The sequence below is a fragment of the Mesoplodon densirostris genome, chromosome 16 (genome assembly GCF_025265405.1).
Source record: "Mesoplodon densirostris isolate mMesDen1 chromosome 16, mMesDen1 primary haplotype, whole genome shotgun sequence".
Lineage (NCBI taxonomy): Eukaryota > Metazoa > Chordata > Mammalia > Artiodactyla > Ziphiidae > Mesoplodon > Mesoplodon densirostris.
Window position 1 is genome coordinate 36,067,203 of NC_082676.1, and position 24,288 is coordinate 36,091,490.

Genomic DNA, 24,288 nt, shown 5'->3' on the forward strand with positions numbered 1-24,288 from the left:
AGTGTTTTCGCAGCTTTGAAAAGGCAACAAAGCGTGGTGTTCACGCACCTTGTGTTTTTGTAAAATACTTGTATTTTTAACATCTAGCGCAGGCTTGCGCGTATCAGGTGTTCCGTGGTTGCTTTTTGAGCAAGTAAGTGAACAAGTGCCTTGACCTCTGTCCTCTGGGAAGCTGAGGGGGTGGCCTCTGCCCCCGTGCAGTTCTGTCCTTCTAAGAGGTCCTGGAGTGAGGTCCTTCTCTGTGCTCCACCCCCCACCAGGCCAGCTCTGGAAGCCACATTTAGGGGAGCCACAGAGGCCACCCGCTTTAGGGGGTCCTGCTTCTTCCTTTGAAGTAGGATTGGGTGGAAAATCACATGGAATGGCCTCGATGTAAATATCTGGCGAGGCCTTTTCTTAAGGCCCCAGGGTTTTCTGAATCTCCTCGCCCTTCCTCTGGCTGTCCTCTCCCCCCTCAGCTTCTCTGTTATTTTAAAATCCATTCCCAGAGAAACAATTCCTATGGCAATAAGAACACGGCTGCAGGCTTCTCTTGGCTTGAGCTGGTCCGACACTTCACTGCCGCTTCGAGAGTGTGCAAGCTGGACCCAGACCAGCTCTGCCTGGAGCAGGGGAATAGAGTAACAATAACTAACTGTTAGAGGATTTTCAGGAATCCTGAAGCAGATCCTATGGAAGGAGACACACGGCACGCTGTTCTCCTCTCTGAAGAGTCAGGGGTCCCCAGCTTCCTTGCCTGGGCTTCCTTTCCCTGCCTCCCTGAAACCAGGGTCTAGATGTTTCTTTGGCGGCCTGGACAAGACCACCTTGAAAGAAGCTGGACCCAGTCCAGGTTAATTCTGTAACACTTGGGCAAGAGGCGGGGGCTCCCACCTTCTGGGCCTCTGTCTGCCCTACCCCCAGCCGCGTCCGGAGTGATGGGTGGGAAGGTCAGAGCTGGCCAGCTGACTGCTGACCTTTGCCAGCTCCCCTGCTGCCTGTAACGATGTTGCCAAGCTTGTTCCGTCAGGTGTTAATGGAAGTTATGAGAAGCAGCCTGGGAAATGCTCTGTGAACCAAGCTCAAGAGTTTCCTTAAGAAAGAGGGAGGGTGTGAAGAGCAGGCTCTGGAGCCAGGCGGTCTGGGTCTGAATCCCCACTCTGGGTGGCCCTGACCGAATCATCTGACCTCTCTGTGCCTCAGTCTCATATGTAAAATGGGCATGGGTTTACTTCCTCAGGTCATTCTGGGGCTTCAATGAGTTAATTTTCATAAAGGGCTTAGAACAGTATCTAGTAGACACTCTATGCAGCTCCATGAAATGATAAAGGCTTTCCCAGAGTGGGCAGTGTGATGATGGACCTTGCAAAGCTTGGGGAAAAGAGGAGTTTCGCAGACATCTGGGACCACTGGATCCGTCTCTGGGGAGCGTGTTGGTTGGTGTTCCAGACGCGGTGCTCTGGGGAACGCTGGCCTAGTGGGTCAAGGTTAAATGCCTCAGCAGTTATGGTGCCCTCTGCCTTTTGCAAAGGACCTCTGGCTGGGGTCATTTGCAACCTCGCCCTGCAGTTGCCCACCCGGGTGCAGTGGAGGAGCCAGAGAAATACAGAAGGGAGGGTCCTGTCAGGGTTTCGGAACCCCTGAGAGCCTGCTCAGGTTTTCAAGGCCAAGAGTGAGGGATGGGGGCTGGTCCTCCTCCCAGCAGAGCTTCCACCACTGGGTGGGGTGGGGCGGTGGATGAGCACAGAGGGTCGCCCTCAAAATATGACTGGCGAGCAGGTTGGCGGGTCTGGGGTCCTGAGATGCCCGTGGCGAGTTCTGAGGAACTTTGTGTCCCGGGAGTGTGACAGCTGAGGGGACCCTGTGTGGCCCCAGGATGGGGGAGAAGGGACTGGGGGACCCACAGTCAGGCCAGTGCTTCCCTTCATTGACTCAGCGCCTCACAAGTAACCTGAAACTAATAGGATTGGGCTGAGATCAAATGAGGAAATGTGTTTATTAAACATGCAGGCTCATTATTACTCAGTGCAACCTGCTCACTGGCCGAGGGCCCCACCTTTGCAGCTCCCTCCAGCCCAGTCCGCCCTCTGAACAAGCCTGGGGGCAAACATTTTATGTCTTTGAAAGGGTCTGGTCCCCTCCCCCTTCCACATTCTGGAAGGTCAGGGACTGTGTGACATTTGCTGAGAAGTCCCCCAGTTCCTAGCACGCAGGAGGCCCGGCAGAGGGGCTTCTCTGCTTGGAGCCATTGTGAAAGGCTCAGGCTTCCCTCTTCCCCAGAGAGTACCTTCTGGAATCTGGCCCTGCTGCAGGTTGCCCGCTGACCCTGCCGGCCCTGCTGGCCCCCGGAGGCGCCAGGGCCTTTGGGGAGAAGGTGGCAGTTTCCTTCTGATTTGGCTCCAGCTGTCTGCACCCCCGCCAGTTGCCTCTGGCATCTGACATTTTTGTCATTCCTGCAAGGGCTTATCTGGGGAATCAGCACTTACCTCTTCCTGCCCCTCCCTGATTGACTTGGCCAGACGGCTGATTCTCCCTTCTGAGAGGTCTCAACCTGCCCGGACACCTTCTGTTTCTGGGGTCATGGGATCCTGGGCCTCTACAGGGTTTGCCAGGCTCTCCCTCTCTTTTGTCTCCTAGCTGACGATGACAATTAGCTCAGATCCTGAAAGTCTTCATGCAAGAGCTCTGAATACGTACCTTCCTGGAGAGGCAGCTGAACTGATGGGAGAGACCCCTATATCAGGGGCTTGGAGGGAGCCCAGTCGAACCCCGTCTAGCCTGCTTCTTGTCTCTCTGGGTGCTCTGCTCATCACTGGCTACCTTTTAATCTCAAGCTGCTTCCTGCCTCAGGGCCTTTGCACTGCCTTGATCAGTTTTTGCTTTTTCTTGGCCTAGCTAGTTCCTGCTCAAAGCTTAGAGATCCGCTTAAACATCACATCTTCAGGGAACCTTTTGCTGGCCCCCCCTCCACAAGGTAAGGTAAGGCCCTTTTGTTAAATGCCCTCAGAGCTTACTCTCATACTTAGAAGTTCATGATAACTGTAAGTCAATCCTATAATTAATTGATTGATAATTAGTTAATAGTTGTCTATGCTAAGACTGTCAATTCTCTGAGGGCAGGGATCTTGTTTGGTGCTGTATCTCTTGGTTCTTGCAGAGTGCCCGAATCACAGAGAGCATCCAGGAAAGGACTAACCACTTTGCAAGCTGTGTTAGTTTCCTACTGCTGCTGTAACAAATGGCCATAAACTTTGTGGCTTAAAACTGCACAAATTTATTATCTTACAGTTCTCAAGGTTAGAAGTCTGAAGTGGGTCTCACTGGGATAAAAGGTATTCGCAGGATTGGTCCTTCTGGAGGGTCGAGGGAAGAATCCATTTCCTCGCTTTTTCCAGCTTCTAGAGGCTGATGGCACTCCTTGACTTATAGCTCCTTCCTCCATCTTCAAAGGGCCTCCTCCAGCCTCTCTCTCTGACTCTGATCCTCCTGCCTCCATTTTATAAGACCCTTGTGATTAGATTGGGCCCACTTGGATAATAATCCAGGATCAGCTCCCCACCTCAAGATCCTTAGTTTAATCACATCTGCAAAGTCCTTTTTACCATGTGAGATAAATATTCACAGGTTCCTGGGATTAGGATGGGGCATTATTTAGCCTACAGCACAAATGGAAATGAAAAGGGAAAGATTTGGGGCCTTGAAGAGTTGGATTGAGGTTAGATTTCAAACAGTATTAAGACTGAAAGTGGCTTTGAGCCTCAGAAACCTGTTAAGACTCAGCCTTGTGTAAAGAGTCATGATAAGGGCATGGCCTTCCCACTGAAGTTTTTACAGAGGCTGTGAGGTAGGGATTTAACTTTTGTTTTTTTTCCCCTGCAAACCTCCCCTCACACTTCTACTGAAAAATCCATCTATTCCCAATAATTTGAAATACCACTTTTATCACATACTAAACTTCCCTATGTACACAGCCCTTTTTCTGAACTCTTAATCTGATCTGGTGCCAAAACTACACTATTTTAATTACTATATCCTTATTCTATGTTTTGTTAGTTGATAGAGCAATTCCTCTTTGCTGTTCATCTTTATCAAAATATTCTTAGCATTTGTACACTTTTTCTTTTGGGTGAATTTTATTTTATTTTTTAAAATTTATTTATTTATTTATTTTAATAGTTTGATGTATTTTAATAGCAAACTTACAGGAAGAGCACAGAAGACAGACAACATTAAAAACATGTACTTGCATATAGGACAACTCAGTTAGAAAAGTATAGTGAATGGATGGAATCTATTGTATGATAAAAATGCTACAAACACCATTTAGTTGCAGTCAATAAGAAATTTACTTGTTTTAAAAAAATCCCCAAAAAATCCAAACGCTGGCATTGTCCAGAAAAATTTGACAGGTTTATTTATAATTGTTATAAAGTTGAACTGCTGAAACTTGTTCACTGAAACATTTTGACCTGCATTAATGCTTTATGTCCCCACATTTATATTAAAAATTCACACACAAATGAAAATGGAAAAACTGCCAATACCTGATTTCTGTCCCCTATTTTTCCACCTGCAATCATATACTTAGGTACCTTTTGACTCCGTGTGGGGGAAAAAATCTAACGTTCAGAACTACCAATAACAGGAAGAGAAATTTTTTTCTTTTTTTTTTTTTTAAAGAATGAAATGTTTCCCATCATAGTTGATTCTTAAGCACCTTCTCCACGTACACGGCGCGCTATAGCTGGATGTCTTTTGGCATAATTGTTACACATTTGGCATGGATAGCACACAGGTTGGGGTCTTCAAAAAGGCCAACTAGCTAGGCCTCACTTGCCTCCTGCAAAGCACCAATAGCTGCACTCTGGAAGCGCAGATCTGTTTTGAAGTCCTGAGCAATTTCCCGCACCAGGCTCTGGAAGGGAAGTTTGCGAATCAGAAGTTCAGTGGACTTCTGATAACGTCTGGTTTCACGGAGCGCCACGGTACCAGGTCTGTAACGATGAGGTTTCTTCACCCCTCCAGTAGAGGGCGCACTCTTGCGAGCGGCTTTTGTAGCCAGTTGCTTCCTCGGTGCTTTACCACCGCTCGCTTTGCGGGCAGTCTGCTTTGTACGAGCCATGGTAAAGAGACCTCCTGACTTACCCCACTTCTCCTTCTGCTGGAGCTCCGCGAGCTAGAGGCAGCGCTGGCGTTGGAGAGCGACAGCGGCGCGGCGGCAGCAGCGAACACAATTGAAAGATCTTGGGTGAATTTTAGAATCATCTTTTCTTGTTCTATAAAACATGCTGTTGGGATTTTGATCTAGGCTGTGTTGACTTAATGGATTAATAGAATTCAATGTTTATAATACTGTGTGTTTTTCAGTCTTTCTGCTCCATTTATCCAGAGCTTGTTAGATTTATTCTTAGGCATTTTGTAGTTTTTATTGCTATCGTGAATGAGTTCTTTTTGTTCCCTGACACTTTTAAATGTTGATGTCTGGCAAATAGGAAAGCTGTTGATATGGGGTACGTTGATTTTATGTCTTGCTACCATAAGGCATTAAAAAAAATATTTTGATGGTTTTTCAGGTGGTTCTCTAGGGGTTCTTTTTTTTTTTTTTTTTTTTTTCTTTTTGCGGTATGCGGGCCTCTCACTGTTGTGGCCTCTCCCGTTGCGGAGCACAGGCTCCGGATGCGCAGGCCCAGCGGCCATGGCTCACGGGCCCAACCGCTCCGCGGCATATGGGATCCTCCCAGACCGGGGCACGAACCCGTATCCCCTGCATCGGCAGGCGGACTCTTAACCACTGCGCCACCAGGGAGGCCCTCTAGGGTTTTTGAGGTAGAGAATCCTATAGTCTAACAATGTGTGTGTGTGTGTGTACGTTTGTGTGTATGTGTGTGTGTGTTGGTCACTGTGTAAGTCAACATCTTGGTTGAGTTGGAAGAATGAGGCTTCATTTTTCTTTTCTTTTTTTTTTTGCGGTACACGGGCCTCTCACTGTTGTGGCCTCTCCCGTTGCGGAGCACAGGCTCCGGACGCGCAGGCTCAGCGGCCATGGCTCACGGGCCCAGCCGCTCCGCAGCATGTGGGATCTTCCCGGACCGGGGCACGAACCCGTGTGCCCTGCATTGGCAGGCGGACTCTCAGCCACTGCGCCACCAGGGAAGCCCGAGGCTTCATCTTTCTTACAAAGGATGGTGAGGTAGAGGGCTCTGAGGAGAGAGAAAGGAAAGTGGGTTGTGCTTTGATCTCCCCCAGAGTCATCTTCTCTGCTGCCTCTTCTCCTCCTTGTTTACTCTGAAGAGAGGCAGACAATGTGTGGGTCCTGGACGTGGTTAGAAGATGATGGTATATTTGCCTCACTTCTTGGTTTATAGATAGGATATTTTTGGAGTCCGAGGACCCAGGATTCACCCACCTTTCCCTCCCTTTCATCCCCCCTTTATTAAACAAATAGCCTAATAATAGACTGCGGTTTCTAGACTCCTTGTAGGGCCGATCGTTCTGATGAGGCTAAATTATTTCTGCCATTATCACGCATCTGCCCTCTCCTTCCCCATCAGTGACAACTTATTCTTCCTGAAAACAGCCCTGGTCCTAGACCATGAGCTATCAGCTTCTGTTTGGTCTATCTTTTTCTCTAACAAAGCCAGCATCTGTTTGAAGCGGGTGGGGAGGCAGATGCTGCACTGGGAGTGGGGAGCATGTGAATTCCTCCCTCCTCCCACCCAGCTTGTCCTATGCCGGGAAATGCAGTTAAAATGAAAACCAAGGGCCATCTTGTTTAGCAGAGCCAAGAACATGAACCTATGTCCTTCCACACTGGTGCTCAGGTAGATGGTGTTCCCTGAAAACCACAGGTGGCCCAAAGAATTCCTAAGGCGAGAGAGCAGTGTTTCAGACTGGCATGACACTCTTTTATAGACTGATGCCAGCTGTATTTTAGTCCATGCGTTAGCTGTCCAGTTGCTTCTATGGACTGGGGCTGACCGCGTGGGCCAACTCTGGTCCTCTGCACCCGTTGGTGGGGGAATCACAGGGACAGCTAAGACTGAGTCACAGCTGTGTCCCAGAGAATACAGAGGGCCAAAGTCATCAGTGCCTGGGATCTTGGCGCATCCTAGCAGGGAAGCTTCGGGGGCCTGGGATTGTCTGCCTTGGTTATTGCCATATCCCTGGAATCTGCCCATATGGAGCCAGAAATCGGTGATAAAGCCAAGTAGGTTCATGCTGGGTGGGCATCTGCCATCTGTGAGTAGGTAGGCAGGTCAGTTTATAAAGGTTCAGCCAAGTTGGGCTGCAGTGGGTGGTCCCAAAAGCACAGACCTAATACTCAGAACTTTAGAGTCAGGCAAATTGACATCAGAACCTTGGTGCCTCGTCTAGCTGTGGGCAAGTTCCTATTACCTTGCATCAGTTTACACATCTGTGAAATGGGACTAATCCTAGCCAGTTCCTGTGGGAGCATTCAGTGAGCTGTTTGAATCAGGGCTGTGTGTTCTACTTGGAATCTAGAGTGAACAGTGGCCCCTGGGGTGGGTTGTTCTGCCTTCTGGATGGCGGAGCACCTGGCCATGTGGCCGCCACGAGCAGCTTTCCCCAGGTCCTGTCCTGGCTTGCTTTATTCTTGTTTCATGTGCTTGTTCTGCAGCTGGGCTTCGAGCCCCTTGGGGTCAGGAGCCCCATCCTAGATGGCTTTGTCTGCCCCAGCAGGTAACCTGGGGCTGAGCATGGAGCGTGGGCTCAAACAATCCCTTATTGATTCAACCGCAGCCCAATTGGGACACCACAGTTGCTTTCTAGGCCAAGAAGTCCAAGTCACTTAGGATCCTGGAGTTGCATTCTAACCTGGAATGAACCAGGGAGTGAACAGGGGCCCACTGGGCCATGACGCAGTGTGAGGGTCCAGGCATTGCACGAGCAAGGGGTTTGGAAGGAAAGTTCAATTCCCTGGCTGGCCGTTGGCAGGGAGGTGGGAGGGCTGGAAGTTGTCTGCCTGCTGGCCCGGGGCAGCTGCATGTGGGGACAGCTGTCTCAGCTTAGGACATAGGATCTGCCCCAAGATTAATAACAGAGCCTGGCCATGCCCTTGGGGAGCAGAGAGGGGCTTGGGTTACCGCGCACCAGGAAATTTGCCTGCCCCACTGACAGTGGGTGGTTAGCCGGCAGGATGGATGGGCTCTGGGGGCTGGGGGGTGTCTGGGCAAGACAGCTCAGTGCGGGCCCAGCCAAATGCACCCCGACGGGATGCAAGCTGACCCTCCCAAGGGCCGCTTTCTTTCCGCTGGGCCCGAAACCGGCAGGAGCTGATCTCCAAGAATTATGTGAAGCGTTGGGAATGGAAACCAAATGTTGGTGTCAGGTAGAGAAAGCTGATGGAAGCTCTCTGCCCAGCAGGCCTGGGAGCAGCAGGGGTTGAGGCTCCGGTGGCCAGCACAGATGTTTAGGTGAAAGGGGCCTGACATCTTCTTTCAAAAAAGGTTTATTTTCCCCCTGATTATATTTATCATAGATCATTCAGAAAATATGTAAAAGTGGAAAGAAAGAAATCATTTATAATTCCATTTTTGTAGGTTTAAAATTTTTAATTCTTATTGTGATAGAATACACACAACTTAAAATTTACCACCTTAATCACTTTTACATGAAGAGTTCACTAGCATTAAGTATATTCACATTGCTGTGCAACCATCACCACTATCATCTCCAGACCCTTTTGATCTTGCAAAACAGAAACTGTGCAACCATTAGACACTAACCCTCCATTTCCTCCTCCCTGCCAGCCCCTGGCAACTGCCATTCTACTTTCTCTCGCTATGGTTTTGACTACTCTAGGTACCTTGTATAAGTAGAATCATACAGTATTGGTCCTTTTGTAACTAGCATATTTCATTTAGCATAATGTCCTCAAGGCTCATCCATGCTCTAGCATGTGTCAAAATTTCCTCCATTTTTAAGGCCGAATAATATTCCATCGTATGGGTGGACCACATTTTGCTTATCCATTCATCTGTTGATGGACACTTGGGTTTCTTCCACCTTCTGGCTATTGTAAATAATGCTGATAAGGACATGGGTGTACACATTTCTCTGAGTCTCTGCTTTCAATTCTTTTGGCTAGATACCTAGAAGTGGAATTGCTGTGCCATATGGTAGTTCTATTTTTAACTTTTTTGAGGAACCATCGTACTGTTTCCCATGGTGGCTGCACAATTTTATGTTCCCACTAACAGTGCAAATGGGTTCCGATTTCTCCACATCCTTACCAACACTTGTTATTTTGTAAATTTTTTTGGATAGTAGTCATCCTAATGGGTGTGAAGCGGTGGTTTTGATTTGTATTTCTCCAGTGATTAGTGATGTTTAGCATCTTTTCACGTGCTTATTGGCCATTTGTTTATCATCTGTAGAGAAATGGCTATTTAAGTCCTTTGCCCAATTTTGAATCAGGTTTTTTGTTGTTGTTGTTGAATTGTCAGTGTTTTGGATATTAACCCCTCATCAGATATGTGATTTGTAAATATTTTCTCCCATTGTGTGGGTTGCCTTTTCACTCTGTTGACTGTTCTCTGATGCATAAAAGTTTTAAATGTTGATGTTGTCCAATTTATCTATATTTTCTTTTGTTGCCTGTGCTTTTCATGTCATATCCAAGAAATCATTGCCAAATCCAGTGTCAAGAATCTTTGGCCCTATGTTTTCTTTTCTTTTCTGCCCTAGGAGTTTTATTCTTTTAGGACTTACATTTAAGTCTTTGATCCATTTTGAGTAAATTTTTGTAAGTGATGTAAGGTAAGGGTTCAACGTCATTCTATTACAACGTCATTCTATTACAATGTCATTCTATTACGTGTGTACAATTTTCCCAACACATTTTGTTGAAAAGACTGTCCTTTCCCAATAATTCCATTTTTGAGAGGCATATTTCCTTTGGTCTTTGCTGTGTGCTTGCATATATATATATATATATATGTATAATTTTGCACAGTTGAGATCACACAGGATTTGTTAAGGAGGAAAGTCAATATATTTAGTCTTGGGTCCTGCCTTTTTTGTTTTGTTTTGTTTTTGCAGTACGCGGGCCTCTCACTGTTGTGGCCTCTCCCGTTGCGGAGCACAGGCTCCAGACGTGCAGGCTCAGCGGCCATGGCTCACGGGCCCAGCCACTCCGCGGCATGTGGGATCCTCCCGGACGGGGGCATGAACCCGTGTCCCCTGCCTTGGCAGGCGGACTCTCAACCACTGCGCCACCAGGGAAGTCCGGGTCCTGCCTTTTAACACATTCGCCTGGAAGCCTCAATGAAGCGGTCTTCAGTCATTATGTAGATATTCCAGATGCCCAGGGTTTAGCAGGGACTGTTAAACGGTTGCTGAGTGTGCAGAAATGGTTCAGAGACGGTCACTGTCTTCAAAGTCCAATAGAGGAGACTAAATGAACAATTAGCACGGTCCAATAGAGGAGACTAAATGAACAATTATCACAGGAGGTCTGGAGTCACAAAAGTCTGGACAAAGGAATACAAGGAAACAGAGGCAGGAGCAATGTGGTACCCAGGACAGCTGGGGAGGCTTCCCAAAAGGGGTGACATTTGAGGTGCCTCCGGAGGAAGAAGAGGCAGAGATGGGGAAGACTGAGGACAAGGAGTGAGCAAAGGCCCAGCAAGAGGGTGGGAGGGGGCCTGGCATGGTGTGGCCCTGGGTTCTGAGAACGAGAGACAGAAGCAAGGATGGAGGTGAGAATGGTTCATCCTGGGGGCCATGAGGAGCCTCTGGAGGTCTGGAAGGATTGGAGTGGAGTGATGTGGGCCACCAGATATGACGCCCATCAGAGCCTTGCAGCCATATAAAGTCAGGGGCTCATGCTATGTCACCAGTCTGCAGAGAGATGAGTACAGCTTGGCAAACAGTAAAATGGTAAAATGGCAAATGGTAAAACCTTCTGGAGAATATCTCACCATTCACAATTCACCACCACCCTCTTTCAAGGCCTGTGGAGGCTGAGGAGTAATGTAGCACAGGGGAGGTGATCTTGCCTGGGGGTTTGTTTCTGACGGTAGTATAATTTGGTGGCCAAGGGTCTGACTTGTAGTTTGAGTCCTGCCTCTACCACCTGCTAGCTGTGTGACCTAGGAGAAACCATTTCTTCTCCACAAGCCTCCATTTCCTCATCTGTAAAGTGGGGACCACCATCATATCTACCCCAAAAGTGGAGGAGAAGATTTATAATAGACTTTATCACATTAGGAATTATTATTATTTTTTAAATTAATTAATTAATTTTATTTTTGGCTGCGTTGGGTCTTTGTTGCTGCGCACGGGCTTTCTCTAGTTGCGGCGAGTGAGGGCTACTCTTCATTGCAGTGCGTTGGCTTCTCATTGCGGTGGCTTCTCTTGTTGCAGAGCAAGGGCTCTAGGCAAGTAGGCTCAGTAGTTGTGGCACATGGGCTCAGTAGTTGTGGCACATGGGCTTAGTTGTTCTGTGGCATGTGGGATCTTCCCGAACCAGGGCTCGAACCCGTGACCCCTGCATTGGCAGGTGGATTCTTAACCACTGTGCCACCAGGGAAGTCCTGGAGGAGAAGATTAAACAAGAAAAGTCTTTAAAGCACTTGGTATTATCCATCTTGGATCATGTGTTTTAACTTTTAATTTCATTTGTAAACTTTTATGCAAGTTGCATATGTACATAGTTTCAAGAACCAAATAGTTCTACAAGTCTTAAAATGAAAAACAACAGCCCTCCATCATCCACTTTCTTTCTCATGTTCTCTGGAGACAACCACTCCAACTCTTTTAACTTTTCATATTTTTAGTATTTGCACCCACATCTATTAGATACGTAGTTACATTGCTACAGCTTGATTTTTCTGTTTTGGGCATTAGGTATCAGTTTTCCACTATGAAAGAAGAGAGTGGAGCATCTTCCACATGCTGCCCTCCCCTTCACACACACTTCCTGTGCCCCCATTTTCCCAAGACACTTTATGTCACAATCTAGTTAGCACAATACTCAGGTCTTACATTCTATGCCAAGTGATAGCTGAGCCATGCAGTGTACCATGAGGGCTTTTCCTGAACACATTTTTGACCCTTCTTGTTTTTGTTCACTTAGCTTTTCTGTGTTTTTATTAATTCATCTCCAAACTCTCTCCCAGTTGTGCAGATTTCCTCCTGACACTTCATGAGATATTCCATTACTTTCATCTTCTTCCAGCAGTTCCTCCTTGAACCTCTGATCTGCTGTGATCTGGGCAGGTAGAAACCTACAATTTTGGGATTGCTCTTCACCAACAACCTGGGGATTTCCTTTGCCCCAGGCTTCCTCCCTGTATTGGGCACCCTCTTTCCTACTGTTCATATCCACTCTTTTTGGTTTGCTCCCTCATTGTGATGGAACACATCCTCCAGTAGCTTTCTGAGAAAAGGTGGCATGTTTACGAGGCTTAAGGTTAGGTGTTCTACCCAAGAGCCAAGGCTGAGACATTTATATATTTCTCCTGCCTGCCTTGTCCACGGGGCTTTACACCAGTGTCTCTCACTGACTTCCCATCATCCTCAGGCTAGACTGCCAGGGATCCATAAACCCAGCAATGCAAGCTTATCCCTCTGAATTCATACTTTTTATTAGTTTCTGGCCTCTTACAAATTCCTTTCCTTTCTCTCCAACTTAGCCATGCATTCAGTATATGTATTTTTGATATTTTAACCAGCATCATTAGTTGTGCTGAACCAGGAAGGATTTTGTGCACAAGATAAGGGCCTTGGGTGGGGGAGGGGAAGAGAGACCATCTGGGGAAGATAAGAACCAGAGCCTTTCTCCAAAGGCCACAGAGAAAATTGCCTGTAGGGAATTCACACTCAAACACTCCAGGTGGGCCTATGAGTGCCAGGAACTATGGAGTTGACTGAGGCAAAGTCAGCTTTGCATGGTCCAGGGGCTCATATGGGTCAGACACCCCCTGGGAGCAAAGACCCAAACTTCAGCCCAGTCACAGGTGCAAACAACCGGGGACAAAACCAAGGGACAAATAAGTGAACACACAAGTGAACGCCTGACCCACCATCTTCCGGGAAACTGAGGCACTGGCCTCACCTCTCCTCAGGGGCAGGTCTATAATTCCGAGGGGTCCTGGAGCAAAGTCCTCTTCTGTGCTTTGTTCCCACCAGACCAGCTTTCCAGAAGCCACTTTAAAGAAGCCACAGATGCCACCAGCTTTAGGGGTCTTGCTTTCTCCTTTGAAGTGGGAGTGGGTGGAGAAGGAGTTTTCCAGAAAATTCCTTGAGGCAGCCTCAATGTAAATATCTGGTGAGGTCTTAGGAATTGGGAACTGCTTCTCTGGGGCTGGGAAGCTGAGGGCCCGCTGCAGAGGGCTTGGGTGGAGGGGTGGGAAAGGGCCTGGCCAGCTGGGGCCTCCCACACACCCCCAGAGCTCCGCTCCCCTCTCTCCTCCCCTGTGGCTCCAGGTTTCCCTCCATAGAGCATCCCCCCTCTGTAGGTCTCCTCTTTGGCCTGTGCCCTTTGCCCCCAACCCTGCCTCTCCAGCCTGACCTGCTAACCAAAGCCTTCTGTGCGAGGTCAGCGCTGCCTGGCGGATGCCTGGGGGATGGGGAAGCGGAAGGAAAGGGGGATGGGGAAGGCCCCAACCTTCAGAGCCGGAGCAGATGGCGAAGAAAAGAGGCTTGTTTTCCTCGCCAGGGGTCCGGTTCCAGTACAAGAGGGGAGTTTCTCCAGTCTCGGGAGTTTGCTTGCACACAAGCACACGTGGGAATGTGTGTGTGGGGGGGTGGGTCACCCCCTTTTTGCTGGAAGTGCTGGGCCCTGCTGGCGATTCTGGTTGTTGTTTACCTTCCTGAAGGCCTGACTTTGTCTGGGCTGTGAATTCATCCCGGGCAGGGGCCGTGACCCACCCCCCAGTTCCTGTGTACCCTGGGTGTGTGTCGGCACAGATCTGGTTGAGTGACAGCTGGTCCCAGGAGACTTCAGACAGAAAAGAGAGTCTTCGTCTTCTCCAAGGCTCTCTGGGGGATGGAGCGATCTCTGCATTTGGACCCAGTTCTAGAGGCCTTAGAGCTTAGAGACAGCGTCTGTCCTGCTCACTGAAGTCCCTGGAACATCCTCGATGCCTAATTACAATGGCAAACACTTCATTCGTGCTTATTCTGTGCCAGGCGGTCTTCTTCCTGTGTTACGTATATTGACTCATTCCGCACAATGACCCCACAGGTTAGGTGCTGGTATTATCCCCATTTTCTAGGTAGGGAAACTGCCTAGGGAGGGAGAAGTCACTCTGGGCGTCACAGCAGAGCTGGGATGTGGGAGGTGGGTGCCGAGGCGGGAGGGTTCTCCAGATTGGTGGAAACAGCTGCAGCAGAGGCGCCCCGAGGGCAGCGGGTCTGGCCCTTTGGAGCCATCCACACCCACCCCTGCGTCCTGTCTGTAGGCACCTTCCAACAGTTCCTTTCTTTTCGTATCAGTTGTTTTGTACTGCACGCCTTCTGTATTAACTAGGGACCAAGTTTCCCCAAACCAGGCTTATGGTCACATCTGCGAACCCCGGAAAGGTGGCAAAGGTCTGTGACCCAGTTCTCACTTGTCTGAACTGCACCTCCCTCCACAGGCCTGGTGTGGCCACCACTCGGCTGTGTGGCCTGGGGCCAACCCTGTGTAGGAGGTGGAATAAAAGCCCCTAAAGATGTCCACATTCTACTCCCCAGAGCCTGTGAATATGTTACCTTACGTGATAAAAGCGACTCTGCAGATGTGACTAAATGAAAGCTGTTGAGGTGGAAGATGTCCCTAGATTCCAGGTGAGCACAAGCTAATCATAGAGCCCTTCTAAGAGGGAGGCAGGAGGGCAGATGTGACGACGGAATTAAGAGGTCAGAGTGATGTGAGGAAGGGGCCTTGAGCCAAGAACTGCAGGCAGCCTCCAGAAGGCGGAAAAGACTAGGGACAGATTCTCCCCTAGAGCCTCCAGAGGGAACCAGCCCCACCGATGTCAGCCCCGCCGACACCTTGACTCCAGCTCAGTGAGACTGATTTTGGACTTCTGGCCTCCAGAGCTGTGAGATAATAAATATATATCATTTTACATTGCTAAGTTGATGGTACTTTGTTACAGCAGCCCTAGCACACCAACACACCATGTCCCCACTCTGAACCACAGTATTTTCATCTGGAGAATGGTCACAGCACCCACGTCCTGACTCCAAGGCTCTGGGGATCAGAAAGCAGGAGACCTTCTGCTCTTCTGGGCTGTTGCTGGAACTTTCTGTCACCTAAAGCAGGTTTCTGCCCATCAACGGATGAATGGATAAAGAACATGTGGTATTGGTGTGCAGTGGAATATTATTCAGCCTTTAAAAAGAAGAAAATCTTGCCATTTGTGACAACATGGATGGAACCGGAAGACAGAATACTAAATGAAATAGGCTACATGCAGACGGACAAATACTGCCTGGGATCACTTATAGGAAGGACCTAAAATAGTCAAATTTATAGAAGCAGAGGGTGGGATGGTGGGAGGAGGGACAATGGGGAGGTACTAGTCAAAGGCTACAAAGATGAGTAAGTTCTAGAAATGCTGTGTAGTTAACAATGCTGTAGTGTGTGTTTAAAAATTTGCCAAGAGGGTCGATCTTGTGTTAAGTGTTCTTACCACAAAGTAATAGTAATAATAATAATGATAATAAACAGGGCAGGAGGAAACTTTTGGAGGTAATGGGTATGTTTGTGGCATAGATTGTAGTGATCGTTTCCCTAGCATATACTTACCTCTGAATTCATCACGTTGTATCCATTAAATATGTACAGCTTTTTGTATGTCAATCATACCTCAATAAAATGGTTTAGAAAAAAAAAAAAAAAGCGGGTTTCCAGGCCTCACTGTTGTGAGGTCTCTTCTGGAGGGGAGAAACCCTTATCCAGAGGAATTCTAACCAAAAGCTTGGCAACCCCACCATAGGCCTGATGAAGAGAAGCCTTTCTAGCAGGAAAACTGCAAGTCATTAGTTTTCAGCTTTTTCTTGTGTGAATGACCGTTGGGAGGCCTGGTTCACAGCATCCTGCAGCTTGTGATGCATTTAATTTTCTTTCTTGATCCCATGGCAAAACCCACAAATAGGAGTGCATTAGCCGGCCTGGTCCTGGCGGCCGCGCTCCTGGGATGGATGAGGTGCGGTTGGAAGGGCCCTCCTGAGTTGCTCTGTGGGAATCACCTGTCTGCGGGCATTCCTGGGAGGAAAGCCCTTTCATCAGCGGGAATGGAGGGACAACGGCACTGCAGAAACAAACCAAGAACTTGAAAGTGCATCTCTCTGCTGGATGCCAGGGGAGAGGGGCAATTCTTCTCTGGTGATTTTGTGTCTTTCTTGTGGCCGGCCCTGTGGTGCCTGGAGGACTTGGGCAAAGCCACCAGATGAAAGGGGAAAGGTGAGGGGAAGGTGGGCTGCCCGACTAGGGGGACATCTGCCTTCAGTCACAGTGGAGAACAAAGTGGGGCTGAGGAATTACATTGGAGCAGGCTTCTCTGGAGGCTGCAGCCTTCGGGTGGTGTCTCAGCCCTAGGGTCGTGCACACAGGGGCTCTGGAGAAAACCTTCTGGAACTTAGCTGTGTTCACGTCCTGCCCTTGCTTACAAACTGTTCTGAAGGCTCCCCCGGCCTCAGGCCAAGGCTGGAACCCCGAGGCCACTCCAGCCACATACTGCTTCTCTGGCAGTTCTAGCGCTTTCAAGCTTTTGCAAATGACCATCCTCCTCATGAAAGTTCCTCAGCCCCGGCTCGGAGTCAGGCTGATGCTGGATGCTGGGGGTCCTTCCCCTCCGCCCAGGATTGTGTGCATCCTGGGAGGGACCTGGGAGGCCTGGACCAGTGGCAGCAGGAGTGAGAGGGTGATGTAGCAGCCCAGTGGGTGCTGAGGAGACAGCATAAAGCCCTGGTGCAGGCGAGGGGGCTGAGATGCTGGGGAATGGTGCTGTTTGCTGAACGAAGGGCCGAGGTGTGGCGAAGGGAAGTCGGTTTGGTGTGATGCTGGGTTTGCATCTGAGCCTGGGGAGAGGGCAGTGCCCGGACGTCCTGGAGAAGATGACCGGGGGCCTTCCCCGTAGAGGTCTGGAGTGGACGAGCTCCCTCCAGGTGGACATAGAGGGAGACAGGGGAGGGTTCATGGGATCTGCGGGACCCCGACATCTAGATGAGGCTCAGAGAGGGCGGAGGAAAGGAGGAGTTGACAGGGTTCAGAGAGTCCGGAGGGGAGATTTGGGAGACAGGGACTGAGACGCGGGCGTGTGGACTCCTCTTTTGAGAACTGCGACCCTGAAGAAGAGCAGGAGAGAGAAGGACGAACCCTGGGCATGGGGACCCAGATCTGGTGCGAGAGCCTGGAACATGCAGGTCACTGGAGTAAGATCCATTGGAGAATGGACATGAAAACATGGAATATATAGGGGTTGGGAGGTGGGGGGACACCTGGCATGGCCTCCTGATCCCAGGTGAGCTGAGAGGCAGAGAGGCCACCTGCTTCCAGGTGAGTGGGAGGGGGAGCACTCAGCCCTGGTAAGCCTGGAGGAGGCTGGGGAAGAAGCCAAGGGAGTGTGCGCCTGTGGGCTCAGCGTTCTCAGTGGATTGGGAGGTGGGTGGCCTGCAGGTGGGGGGAATGGAGAGGAGGGGAGGGGAGGACAGCAGAGCATCTTGGTGGGGGACCAGGGAAGACTGAGCTGCTACCGGCATGGAGGGCCCTGGGGGGGCCAGGCAGGACGTGGCTCTGGGGGATCAGAGTCCCTGGGCAGCAGGGCAGGGCCGGGGCGGTTTGACCTTACCATCCCTCCCCGGCAGAACCAGGCATCTCCTCCTCAGGGCTCCCCCAGCAACCCAGGTCCTGGCCTGTTCTCATCACCTGCCTCCTATTTCTGTGGTCCTTTGCATCATCTGTGTCCTTCCCCCAGATCGCAGATCTCCTTCCTGCTCTGTCAGCCAGTGACCACGTCAGGGGCTGGTTCCTAGAAAGGGCTTAATAAAAGTTAATGGACGGGGACTTCCCTGGTGGCGCAGTGGTTACGAATCCGCTTGCCAATGCAGGGGACACAGGTTCGAGCCCTGGTCTGGGAAGATCCCACAGGCCGCGGAGCAACTAAACCCCTGTGCCACGATTACTGAGCCTGTGCTCTAGAGCCCGCGAGCCACAACTACTGAGCCTGAGTGCCACAACTACTGAAGCCTGCACGCCTAGAGCCCGTGCTCCACAACAAGAGAAGCCACCGCAATGAGAAGCCCACGCACTGCAACGGAGAGTAGCCTCCACTCGCCGCAACCAGAGAAAAACCGCGCGCAGCAATGAAGACCCAGTGCAGCCAAAAATAAATAAATAAATTTATATTAAAAAAAAAAAGTTAATGGACCAAATGGCTTAGAACCACCATCAGGAGCTCAGAGTGTCTTTGCTCTGGAAGCCGCAGTTAGACGGGGTAGGTGGACAGTGGCTCACTTCTGTGCCTGACGTGACCCACACGGGTGGCTCTGCTTTGCTGGAAATTCTCTCCGAGCCCCTGGCTGGGGGATGATTTTGGAGACCCAGGTGTTTGCAGAACTACCTGCCTGGAAAGGATGTAGGGCTAAGGCTTTCCCTGACACCACCAGTTCTGTAGGTGGTAGAAGCCTGGCCCTGGCTGGCTGGAGGACGTGGTACCTTGCTCGGCCAGTCCAGTTTCCCAACTGTTCTGGCTTCTGGGCGAGAGGCAGTGTTGCTCGGGCCCTTCTGCCAAGGTGGGGGTGATGGCCTCTGTAATAGTCCCCCAGCTCTGATGCTGCCTTGTGAGTCCCATCCGCTGCTGAGGAGGAGGCAGAGGCCCAGAAAGGGATGTACAAAGTCACACAGCAATTCCTGCAGCCGGACCCCCCAGTCCAGAGCTCTGGAAGCTCTTGTGAGGAAGACCCCTGGAACCCACTGGCTGATCTCAGATGGAAAGGGCAGGATCCACTGGTGTCTACCCATGTTTCCCGGCTACCTGCTGGAGGGGTGAATGGGCCATCAATGAGTAGTGCTGATAGCAAGATACCTCTAAGAGGTAGGAAGCAAAGGCAGATTTGAGAAGTGGTGATCCCAAAGAAAAGGCACACTTCACAAACAGCAGGATGTAATTTGGAACACTTCATTCATTCTCCTGGATTTTGCCCTTTGCAGGGGAATTGAGGCATTCCTTAGAGACTCCGACAGCTGTGGGTTTCTGGGGTGTCATGGGCCACCTAGCTGGGCCTGGCGTTTAGAGCCAGAACCCCTTTCCTCTGGAAAGGGATGCAGGTCCAGAAGGTGTTCTGCTCACAGGAGACTCGCTTGGTCGTAATTGTGTGTGATCCTCCGCGGGTATCAAATGCCAAATTCCACAGTCAGTCCCTTTCAGCCGTCACATTCCTCAGATTCTTATCAGTTTTTTTTTTCCTCATGTGAACACTGGGAACCACTCTCCCTGCTGATTGCAGAAGGAGGGGAGAAAATTAAAAACAGGAGTCCTGGCTTTCGTCCCCGACTCTGCCACCAGCTTGCCATCCACCTTGGGTCCTTCCCTTCTTTTCTCACCTGTAAAGAGAAGGGGTTGGGACAAGATGATCTTTGCAAAACCTCTTGTGGTACAAAGCTTTCGTCATCCTCCATCCAAGTCCATAGCAAGATGCTGTCTGGAAAATACACCTAAACAACATTCCGACTGCTTCACCAAGCAGGAGAATTTTCCAGCACATCTGCAGTGGTGGGAGCTTAGGAGTGGTGGCCTTTCCATGTGTCCCCTCCCTCACGGGGCACCATTCCTTCCCCTGGATGTTGCAGCAGAGATTCTCAGAGGTGGGCATTCTGAGTTCCAAGGGGCTGGGCCCTCAGGGGAATGTTCCAGTAATTGGCACCTCCCTGCCCAGCAGTCTGCTGTATGGCCTTTGGCCGTACCTGTTGGCAGCAGTAACCATGGTGGTCACTACCACTGATTTTCCTTTACAAGTGACAAACTGCTTACACATTCATTTATTTTTGTGGATCCCAGGCTGCATGTTATTATTCCCATTTTAGAGAGGAGGCCACAGAGGCTCAGGTGCCATGAAGCCCGTTCAGCTAGGCAGAGCAGAACCAGGACTGGAGCCCGGCTCTCCTGACCCACCCACATCCTGGGCACTTTCCACATCCCATAGTGTGTGGGATCACGCAGCTAGTCAGGGGCCTTGCATGAGGCAGGGGCTCCATGGACATCTGTGCAAATCGGCGACTGATGCCCCCTCGGCCCCGCCATGCAGAGCCAGCGCCTTGGTTGGCAGTCAACAGTAGGAGTCTTGGGGCACATGCTATGCTGATGTTTATGGAAGTGAAACATTTATATCCCAAGGATCCTAAAACCCCAAACCAAGGAGCTGGTCAAGCCAGAGCAGTCTGACCCTCACAGACCCAGATATAGTCTCTGAAACTGTCCATCATCTAGTGGAGAAAAAAAATGCAGATACCATTGGGTAAAGAGCAAAGTCTTCCTTTGTCCTGGAAAAGATAGAGCTAGTTCAGGATCATGATTATATTTCCATTATGAAGTACAATCAACGTAAGTGCTCAGTAAACATTACTCATCCCCGCAATGAGTCAGCAAGGTGCTGTGCATTTGTTCTGGACCTGCCAATGGTCCTCGGTGTCCACTGGGGCACCAGGATGCATTTGGTCAGTGAGTGACCTCTGCGGAAGGCGGAGCTTTCTTGTGTCCAAGATCAGGACAGGATCTAGCAGTGTCTTTCTCAAAGACACAGTCCTTCATGGTCTTTCTCAAGTGCACCATCTCTCAAAACCACCTACTGCCTCAGATTCTGTGAGGACGGGCCCCAGGAGTACGCATGTGTAACAGGTTTCCGGGTGATGCTGAGGAAGGAAGGTGACCCTATCCACTTGAAGGAAGTTGGAAGCTAAAGCAGGAGTAAGAGTAACGTTTACTGAGCACTTACGATGTGCCAGGTTCAGGGGTTCTCATGAAAAGTGCTGGTCACGGGACCACTAAAGTGCTTAGCCAGAGAGCATCTCAGCACGTGGTCCCCCCAAACGTGGGCCGGAACGCTGACCCCATGCAACGCCTTTGGCCCCATCTTCTCACAACTTGTGGCAAAATGCTCAAAACCACATGGTCTGTTCGGCCAAATCATATACTCCCTTAGCTGCCCTCCTCTGAATGGGAAATTCAACCCCTAAGTAGCTGATGTTCTGTGCAAGGCTCTTTCCAGCCTCCTCTCAGTGGGGGGAGGCCTCAGGAATTCTCAGCTGTGGAAGGTGCTAGAGGATGAATGCAGACAATAATTAAGTGGGAGGAAGCCCAGAGGCTGCCTGTGGCACAGCCGTGCTCCCTGGGGCCTGCCGGCTCTCCAGCCCCCCACACATGCAAATCTGCATTTGCCCTCCAAGCCTCCGTGCGTGCGGGACCCCGGAGTCTGTGCCATCGCCCTCCTCTTTTACAGAAGCATTTGGTCACTTGCCGCGGGGCTTTCGGATCAACATCCTTTACCTCTAAAAGTCAGTGACCTTAAATGTACTTAAATTCCTCCCCAGTGTTGCCTTGAAACGGACCGTTCCAGTAAAAACGCCTGTGAGGAGATGCAGGCAAATTGATCTGCTTATCCAAACACTCCTACTGGTTTTTGTGCCCTGAAAACCCATCAGGCCTTAGTGTAACATACACTCAGTTATCCTTACATAAACAAAACCCTCACTCCGGACAGTGGTTTAGGTGGATGAGAGATGAGAGATGGAGAGCAACGTCAGCCGTAGAGACACTTACTTTGTTGGGGGACAGTGCGTAGTGGTCCATGGGTTGGCCCCGTTTGGATCCAGGTGGTAAAGACCATTTCAGGGGGCTTCCGCAGGGCCTCGGCTGGTCCCTTCATGGTCTGTGCCCGTTTATCCCAAATGGGCTCAGCCTCTGCACCCACCCCCCACCCCCCCCCCCCGCCATCAGAGGGTCCTTCTGGAACCCCACTGACCAGGTTCCCCTCTCATTTAAAAATCTTCCAAGTCTTGGGAATTCCCTAGCAGTCCAGTGGTTAGGACTCGGCGCTTTCACTCTGGCGGCCTGGGTTCGATCCCTAGTCGGGGAACTAAGAGCCCGCAAGCCGCACAGTGCAGCCAAAAAACCCCCCAAATCTTCCATGTCTTACTTCCTCTTTTCCAATAGGGTGAGTCTCCATGCTCTTTGAGGGTCAATTGTGTATCTTCACCCTCCATCCACCGAGTGGGTGTCCTGCCTCTGCTCACCGTTCCCCTCCCAGGACAGGGCGCCCACTACAAACGTGCGGGCAGCTCATTGCACCCATGGCCCACCCTCTGGAAACAGGTACCTCCCCAGCCTGAGTGGAATTCTGCCTACTGGTGGATGTCGTGTTCTGACCCGACTCTGGGCCCTCTGCGGCCCCACGAGCAAGTGTTGTCTAGCTCCCCTGCACTTATCTTGGTGGGGGGGAGAGCTGGCCTCCCAGAGCTGCTTCCCGCCACCACGGCCCTCAGCTTATTTCTGCTCAGTATATCTGAACGCTCCATTGTCAACAGGCCTCCGCTGCTGGAGAGGGCAGATGTGGACCCGAGGGGCATGGGGCCTTCCCCTCCACGTCACCAAATCTTGGGCTTCTGACCTGTCCTCCTCCCATGGACACTCACTGCTCTGCAGGCCAACCTTCCCCTCCTCCCAGCCCTGGTGTCTCCTGCTCAGAGGACAGTGGTCGCAGCCCTCTCCTCCCAGCGCACTGGGTCTCAGTTTGTTCCTTTTCCTGTTGGGGCTCACGGCAGACACCAGGTGGAGTCTCCAGGAAGCAGATTCTGAGATGCGGTCCAAGAGGGAGGACGTGTATTGGGGGAGCCTCTTAAGATTGATGCCCTTGGAAGGGAGGGGCAGAAGCAGGAGTTAGAAGGAGAAGTTGAGCTTTGATGTGGACCCAGTGACAACTACCATTGACCTCCCGGGGGCCCTGTACCTACAATGGCCCTTCGAGTCATCCTGAGGTCCATATGACTGAGCCTTTCATCTTATGCAGGGACCAGACACTGGACGGGACCCCAGGAAGAGCCGGCCCTTGGGCAAGGTGGTCCTGGGCAGCTGAGGTCTAAAGACCCTTCACTGAGGGGGATCTGGGTGGCATGGCCCAGGGTCCACCATATGTGGGCCAGTGCAGAGGCGAGCAGGGATGTTCTCGACGTTCTTCTGCTATTAAGACGGCCTGAGATTGCCTTTGCTTTCTGGAGGCTGCACACACCTCTGACTCACGGCGAACTTATTGTTGGCGAGAACCACTGCGCCCATCTGGGGCCTGTCCGCTGGGTGGGGGGCTGCAGTGCAGGACTCCACATTTGCCTGGTCATGTTTCATCTTGTTAGATTTGGCTCTTTGCTCTGGGCTGGGGAGCTCTAGCTTGGATCCTGACCCCCTCCCAAGATCCAGGCCCTGCATCTGCCAGCTCCTGGTCTTCCGCGGTTTCTCTCAGCAGCCCCGCTGCCTTCATCATGGTCTGTGGCACAGCCCTCTCCTGGCAGCACGTCCCCAGGTGGACAGACCACCGTATGCCGAGACCCACGCACTTAGGGTGAGCTCTAAGTCAACTCGGCAGGGTAGTCAGGGGGCTAAGGGCTGGGCTCGAATCTGGGTTGTCTGTTGACTTGTTGGGTGGCCTTGGATGTGCCTCGGTTTCCTTACCTGGAAAACTGGCATAACAGCAGTTCTGACCACCCAGGATTGTGTGAGGCTGAATGGAGGTCTGATTTAGGTAACCGCAGGGAAGAGGGGGCAGGGGACAGGGCAGGGGCCTTGGAGCCCACCCTGTGAGCCCTGCTGTGGCCTGAACTGCCCTCAACAGTTGTCCCAATGGTTTCACACATGAGGTGGGGCCATCCCCTCTGCTTGCTGTTTTGCATGTGGGGTGGTCCCCTGAGGGACATGGCTCGTAAGGGCCTGCCAGGGGATGCTGTATTTGCTGTCTAACTCTCTGCTGTTCTCACTGGCAAGGTGGATACAGCCTGGGGTTTGGAATCAGAAGGCTGATCTTCAAGACCTAAGATAAAAGGTATAAACTTCCAGCTACAAGATAAACGAATCTCAGGGATAAAATGTACAGTATGGGGAATATAGTCAATGATATTGTAAAAACTTTGTATGGTGACGGACGGTAACTAGACTTATCATGGTGATCATTTTGTGATGTATAGAAATATTGAACCGCTGTGTTGTACACCTGGAACTAACATAGTGTTGTAGGTCAGTTATACTTCAATTCAAAAAAAAAAAAAGAAAACAACCTAAACTGATCACTTATCACTGTGTGACCTCGAGT

The 24,288-nt window shown here is 50.6% G+C and overlaps 1 protein-coding gene and 1 pseudogene across 1 annotated transcript in view; one reads left to right on the forward strand and one right to left on the reverse strand.

Annotated features, from left to right (window-relative positions):
- The window catches only part of COL26A1 (collagen type XXVI alpha 1 chain), a 176,990-nt gene that overhangs the window by 11,709 nt on the left and 140,993 nt on the right, over positions 1–24,288 (forward strand).
- Positions 4,718–5,116, reverse strand: LOC132477086 (histone H3.3A-like; annotated as a pseudogene).